This window comes from Fragaria vesca, linkage group LG4 (genome assembly GCF_000184155.1).
Source record: "Fragaria vesca subsp. vesca linkage group LG4, FraVesHawaii_1.0, whole genome shotgun sequence".
NCBI classification, from domain to species: Eukaryota; Viridiplantae; Streptophyta; class Magnoliopsida; order Rosales; family Rosaceae; genus Fragaria; species Fragaria vesca.
In genome coordinates, this window is record NC_020494.1 from 1,768,303 (window position 1) to 1,775,587 (window position 7,285).

The 7,285-nt window shown below is 36.8% G+C and overlaps 1 non-coding gene across 1 annotated transcript; it reads right to left on the bottom strand.

Moving 5' to 3' along the window:
• Positions 1–396: 396 nt before the first annotated feature.
• LOC101294930 lies at positions 397–3,547 on the bottom strand. Its single transcript, XR_184415.1, has 5 exons — positions 3,142–3,547; positions 2,929–3,069; positions 2,795–2,853; positions 2,055–2,163; positions 397–796 (listed from the first exon to the last, which is right to left on the bottom strand). It is a non-coding gene; the product is annotated as an uncharacterized LOC101294930 (transcript).
• Positions 3,548–7,285: the final 3,738 nt, after the last annotated feature.

Below are 7,285 nucleotides of genomic sequence, written 5' to 3' on the forward strand. Positions count from 1 at the left end.
TCATTTCGCTCACTTTTAGATCACATTTTCACATCTCCACCATTCAGTGTCTAGAACATAGTGTGTAGATTATTCCTGCAAAATTTCATCCAATTTAAAGATCAGTTGTGTTCCGAAATAGATTAAATAAATCAATGAATAAAATCTGTCCAAATGGAACCATTCGTGTAAATCACAATTACGAAAGTTTAAATTATCTTTAAATTGGATGAAACTTTGCATGAATGATCTACAAACTATGTTCTAGACACTGAATGATGGAGATGTGAAAATATGACTTAAAAATGAGCGAGGTGATGAGCACCACACTTTAATTTCAAAACGGTGTCCCACTCTAGAAGAGAACTGTATGTGTATATATATAATTCTTTTCAGGTGCAGAGGTACATTTTTTTTCTACTACGGGCGGGTTCGAAATGAGTTCGACCCGAATTCTAGAGCTGTCACGACCCACCCCGGATTTCAGGGAATGAACCCTACAGGGACCACCTCCAAAGAAGATGTTACCAGAAATTTAGTATAACCTCCCTTGAAAATGGACAACCCTACCTGTCAAATCCAAATATACTTCCATAATCAAATAATCCAACCGCAACACCTGGAGCCACCCTGCTCCAAATTCTACATCAATACCCAAAACACAATAAACCTTAATCAATCAATAACAATCTCAAATAGTCATCAGAGCAAACCTAATAACGAAAGAAAAACATAGATAAAAGAGCAAGCGAAAGCTGTGTTATTGACTATGCCTCAACTCCTTGTACGCTCGACCCCTTCTAAGCTAACCTGCAATCTGGGCATTTAAAACCGAAGGGCCCAGGGGAAAATAATTGAAAAACGTTAAGAGTGAGTAAACAAAAATACATAGAATAATTTAACAAAAACGTAACTTACATACTTTCCCACATTTTAAACTTTAAAAACCTCGATGCATGCAACTTAACATCTAGAAATCTCGTAATAAGAGACAAACCAGTCCCGCTAGTTAATCAAATACAGAAATCTCATATGAAGAGACAAACCAGTCCCGCTAGTTAATCAAATACATACTTGAGAAAATAAAACAAGGGTAAAAGATATCACCATGTAAGAGGAGTCTCCCAGGCTCGGGTCGGAGCCTCCCATGGTCTAGTAGCGTCCCACGCTAAGCGCTCGACTCACCTATAGTGAGGACCGCTAATAATGGCTAGCTAGCAATGAATAATACTGATCGGGGCCTCCTAGGCTCTAGTAGCGTCCCACGCTAAGCGCTCGACTCACCTATGGTGAGGACCGCTAATAAAGGCTAGCTGACAATGAATAAGATAGTAACGTCCCACGTTAAGCGCTCGACTCACCTATAGTAAAGACCGCTAATAATGGCTAGCTAGCAATGAATAAAAACCGATCGGCGCCTCCCAGACTATAGTAGCATCCCACGCTAAGCGCTCGACTCACCTATGGTGAGAACCGCTAATAAAGATAAGCTAGCAATGAATAAAAAGCGACCCAAGTATGGTGACTAAATTCACACGAAAACATCTAAATCCATAAAGCTTCCCCAAGTTCATGCAATTGCAGTTACGAGTACGGTACATGGAAATTATCATGAGAAAATAAAGTAAAACTCAATGACGTGTGAGATATTTTCAAATCTACATTTATCAGCGAGCTTTAATTATCAAGCGTAAATCGTAAATAATTTCTCAACCCGAAATACTCGCTAAAATATTCTCAATGTCAAGATCGATCATCCACAAATAAACGAAAAAATTATAAATAGAGACTTACCGAAAATCCCATCTTCGGTAATCTTTTATAAATCTCAAAGTCGACGAATAAAAATGATAACAATTAAATCCGAAATCATCTCAAAACATAACTTATAATGCCAGTCCCATTAAGAAACCAAAATCGCATTTGCAAAACCAATCACGATGAATGATCCCATGTCAACTCCGAAATCATGGAAATGATAAACAAAACTAAAATCAAACTAACTTTCTTGAGAGCGATAGTTATTTATAAATTAATTGTCGCATGCAATTTATTCAAAATAAAAGTCCACTCACAGTGATTCGATAACGTCAGCTGTTAAGCTAAGATTCCCCGGGTCAAAGGGCTTCGAAATTTCCTTTCATCGATCTTTCTTTTGAATTGACTCCTCCGTCCATTACTAAGCTACACGATCGAAATCTTAATTAGAACTAAATTGTGTGACGGAATGTATAGTAAATCTCCACTCAATCCAATAATTACCGATTACTACTTAACCCAAGTATAATAGTAACCATTCCCAAGCAAATCATTCTACGAGAAAAGACCCACATAAGAAATGGTGATCTATACACTCTTTCAATTGTAATTTAAATCCCTAACAATTCACCACTACTTAATATATCATACATAACCAAACGGTATAACATTTCATTCCTAAATTGACTTTGCTACCTAATATCATTCCCGAACGGTGTACCCTTAATTGTGGTTTAACTCATCATATTTAACTTGTATAACATTCACCATTCTCACATGAAATTCCATGCGTGAATGTTCCCGCTCCTTATTGTCTTAAAGTTCACCAATTTAATCATTCCTCAATCTCCCTTACAGGGACACAATTTCCAGAATTGACAATATACTCACCCTAGTTAAAAGCTATAGATATACTCAATTCATTCCAAACATGCTACCTAAACCACCTTATCTCAAACTTCCGCCAACATAACCGATTACTCAACAGAACAAGTTTCCATACCCATCAGTGCCAAACATACCACACTAAATAAATTCAAAACATCCAAGTTCTTACCAAGTCTTCTCTTCCAAGTTGACCATAGCTGCCTTCCTCCACAACCAACTCTCGGTTCCCTAGCAGACAAACATAATTAATAATCAACCACACTATATCAATTCCTCAACGAAAACGGAGGTCCAGATCCTTACCACTATTTATTTCCAAAACTGGAAATTGATATGCTCTTGCTGCCTCCCGCAACTGAAATTCATTTCAGACCCAGACCTTGTCCACAGTCGATTGAAGCTAACCTAGTAGTTGTATATGCTCTCCGGTAATTTCTCGAATCCCTAGCAGGCAAAATATCGATTAACAACAACTCCTATCGATTTCGTGTCCAAAACAGACGGTAAGAACCTTACCTCAATCCAAATCTGTGAAGCTAACCCAACTGCCTTCTCCCTCTTCGAGCATCCCAAAACGCAGCTTCCTCAACTATACATGAAGAGTAGATAGATCCTCTCTCCTCAGCATCACCGATTTCCATCGGAATTGTCGGACACAGTCGGGTTCTAGACCGACCAATCGCTCAAGAACTAGGTTGTATGTGGACTTGAGTTTAGGGGTTTTGTAGAGGAAAGAGATTGCAGATTCAATTGGTGGTAGTAAGAAGAGGAAGAAGAAAAAACGGGCAGAAGAAAGAACAGACGGGCAGAAGGATAAAGAGGGAACAAGAGAGGACCAGACGGTTCCAGGGTTTTCCACCCTTAACAACCCAAATTCATAAAATGTCAAATTTGCTCTAAATCTATTTGACAAAACTCTGACAAAATACTAGAGTGTGATATCCTGAAAATTTAATATTAGTTTCTAATATTATTTTTAAAATTATTTAAGTAAGAGTTATATGGATTTGTGGTTTAGCAAGTGGACTGGAAGTAGTCGAGTTTTTATTTCCGTGAAAATGTTTTATTTCGAAGAGTCAAGAGTTGACTTTTTAATTTGTTGGGTTTCTCGGAAAACTTCCTTCACGAAAGTTATAGAGCACAACGATACGAGTTCGTAGTCACGTGAAACGCGTAAAATAGACTTCGTATGAGGAAGTTATGGTAAGCGGAAATTTGTGGCTTTAAGGGAATTTTGGGGTTAAATAAGAAAAGTGTTTGGTTTCCTTTTCATTTTTCCGGAACCATTTCTTCCCTCTTCTCTTTCTCTCCCGCGCCTCACCTTCGGTATTTGAGTTTTCCAGCTGACCCGACCCGGACCCGGTTGACCCGACCAGACTTTTCTGGCCGACTCTGGCGGACCCAGATGGCGGCTCCAGTCAGGTTTTCTTCCTCTCCTCAGCGTGATCCTCCCTGTGTAGGTGGGTGAGAGTGACTCGGGTCGGATTGCGAGAATTGAACACCACAAAGAGGGTGGCGGACCCAACTTCGACCCGGCGACTTTCCGGCCATGTACGGCGGCGAATGGAGGTGAGGCTGCTCGGTTCTTGAAGCTTTCTTCAGTCTAAGCATGTTTCAAGCTACCATTCACCTCATTTGGAGGTCTAGAAGTCAGTTTGAGCCGCCTTGGCAGCCAGCCTTCTTTTGGACGATTCCGGCCGAATTGGTTCAACTGTCAGGTATAAAAGATGTTCACCATGTTTCATTATACAAATTTGTTGTTGGAAGTTTGTTGTGATTTTTGAAGTTGTTGGGGTGGCGCGTGGGGCCCACTCGCCGCTGCCCGTGGTGGCGCATGGCGGCGCGTCGGGCAGAGTGTGTAGGTTAAGTTGCTTTGGTTAGCTAGTTCTTGTTGATGCGAGCATGTTGGTATATTATGAGATTAGGTCAAGTTTGAATAAGTTGTGCTTGTTAGATTCTAGGTTATAGTAGACTTGTGCAAAGTGTGAGCTATGAGAATCCAAAGTTAAGCAGCGGGGGAATGTGTTTATTAATTTTTAAAGTTATTAATTTTGTTAATAGATGACTTGTGGAGTGTGGTTTGGTGTTATATTCTTGTGTTGTGCGTGCGAAGATGCAGCTGGATTTAAGGTGAGTAACATCACACCAAGGTCCACTTTCAGACCAATTATTTATAATTATTATGATGATAGATTGTGATGTTGATTTTGAAGATGATTATGATGATGATTGTGATGTTGATTTTGATGATGATGATGATGATAATTGTGATGATGACGATTATGATGATGATGAGATTAATGATGATGATGATGATAATGTTGATGATATGATTATTATGTTGATAATTATTATGGTGACGATGGTAATGGTTTTGAGGATGATTATGATGCTATTTTTATATTGTGAGTAAATCTCACATAGGTTCATAAGGAACCGAGTTTATTTTATAATTTTATTATTGTTAGTTGTGAAGTTGTCTTTAAAAGGAGAATGATTTTTGTTTTTAAATATAAATAAGCTTGATCGTCAACGGCTTATGGGTAAGTGAAAATATGTTTTCTGATAAAAATAAATCTTTCAAAAGGCCTTCCGATCATGTGATATTGTGATGTTGAAATATGGTTGTTGAATAGATTATTCTAGTGGGAATATCTATGTCTTTGTTTATATAAATATATCTAGGTGGAAAGATATAATTTATGAAGTGCTCTTGTGTTGTTGTTGATGATATTTTTATATCGTGAATTGTTGTTTAAATAGTCAAACCGGGTTCCAAGCTTTAAATCGGGTGATTGGTTACGGTTATGATTATATTATTATTTTGTGATTTGATAAGTGTTATGTTGGGAGAGTATTGGAATGTGTGCCTTAGTGGTGATTGTGTGCATTAGTTGTGTATGTGTGTGCCTTAATGGTGATTATTAGATTATAAGTAAATGTTGAGAAATGATTGTGTGATGTTTTTATACGTTGTCATTTTAAATTCTTTGTTTTAAGTAATTCCTGAACTATGCCTTTTTTTTTTTTGTCTGTATTTCATTATGATTTGTTTGATTGTGATTTGTTACGTTTCCTTTTAATTATTTGTTTCATTTATGATTTTGAGTGATTTTAAATTGTTGTGTTCTCTTAATTATTTCTTTTGAATTCTCTTGCTTTTAAGTGATTCCTGAACTAAGTTATTAATACAGGAATTTTCAGTGTTATCTTATGTGATGTTGGAATTGTTGAGTTTTATTTCGAGAGTTACTCATACGAGCTTTTTAAGCTTACCGGGTTTGTTGTTTATAACCCGGTGCACCAATTTATGATGTAGGGGTTAGACCTGCAGGTGTTAATCAGCAGGGTTGAGGCAGTGGCTTAAGAGCTAGGTTTTAGGCGATGTACATTATTTGTATTTTATGGCTGTTGTTTTTAAGCTCATGTGAGTGAAGTAGTTTATTTCTAGACTTCTGGATGTTGATGTAATTAAGAAGATTTAATGTTTAACTCGGTTGAGGAGTTAATTTACATTTACTTTTTCAGTATTTGTTTTTAGTTTGGAATTTGTCGAATAGGTTGTGGGATATTAAGATTTTGAGTTTTATCATGCCCAAATTTTTGAAATTTTATCCTTCGAAAATTGGGGTGTGACATAGAGTTTCGTAGAACACGGTTTATTCATTCGAATCCTGATTAAAGCATGTCACGTGTCCACGAGTTCAGTTTATCGTGATCAACAATGTTCATGAAAAGAAATTTCTAAAAAGTTTAATGGGTAAAAAGTCAACCCTTGGGTTGTCACACCCCAATTTTCGAAGGATAATTTTTAAAAATTTGGGCATGATATATCTCAAAATCTTAAAATCCCAAAACCTGCTCAACAATTTCCAAATTAAACTCAAAAGCCAGAAGTGTAAATGTCAACAAAACTCAACAACTGAGTTAAACATTTCATCTCCTTAATTACATTAACTTCAAAAGTCTAGTAAAATAAGGACGCTCACATGAGCTTAAAAACAAACTGCAAAAATATACAAATAAAATGTATATCGTCTAAAACCCAGCCACTATGCTTCTGCCTCAACCTTGTTGATCAACACTTGCAGGTCTAACCCCTACACCATGAATTAGTGCATCGGGTTGTAAACAACAAACTCGGTAAGCTAAAAAACCCGTATGAGTAACTCCAAAAAAAAGTCAATCCAACATCATATAAGATAAAACCGAAAATTCTTGCTTTAGAACTTAGTTTAAGAATCGCCTCAAACAAGAAAATTCAAAAGAGAGTAAATAAGAAAACACAACAATTTTCAAAACAATCAAAATCATAAGTGAATCCTACAAAAAAGATAGTTCAGAAATTCCACTAAAAATCACACAAATAAGATTGAAGAATCTCTTGCATTAAACATAGTTCAGGAGATACTCAAAACAAGGAATTTAATTGACAATAATTAAGAACAATGTTAAAACCACATAACCAATACTTTTACAAATATACATGTACCCATGAGTCCCATATACCAATAAGGTATCTCCGATGACCTACAACAAACACATGTACCCATGAGTCTCAGATATTAATAAATATCTCTCATGACCTACAACAACAATTTATTTACCCATTGGTCCCAGATACCTTCAGGTATCTCCCATGACCTACACCGACAGACGG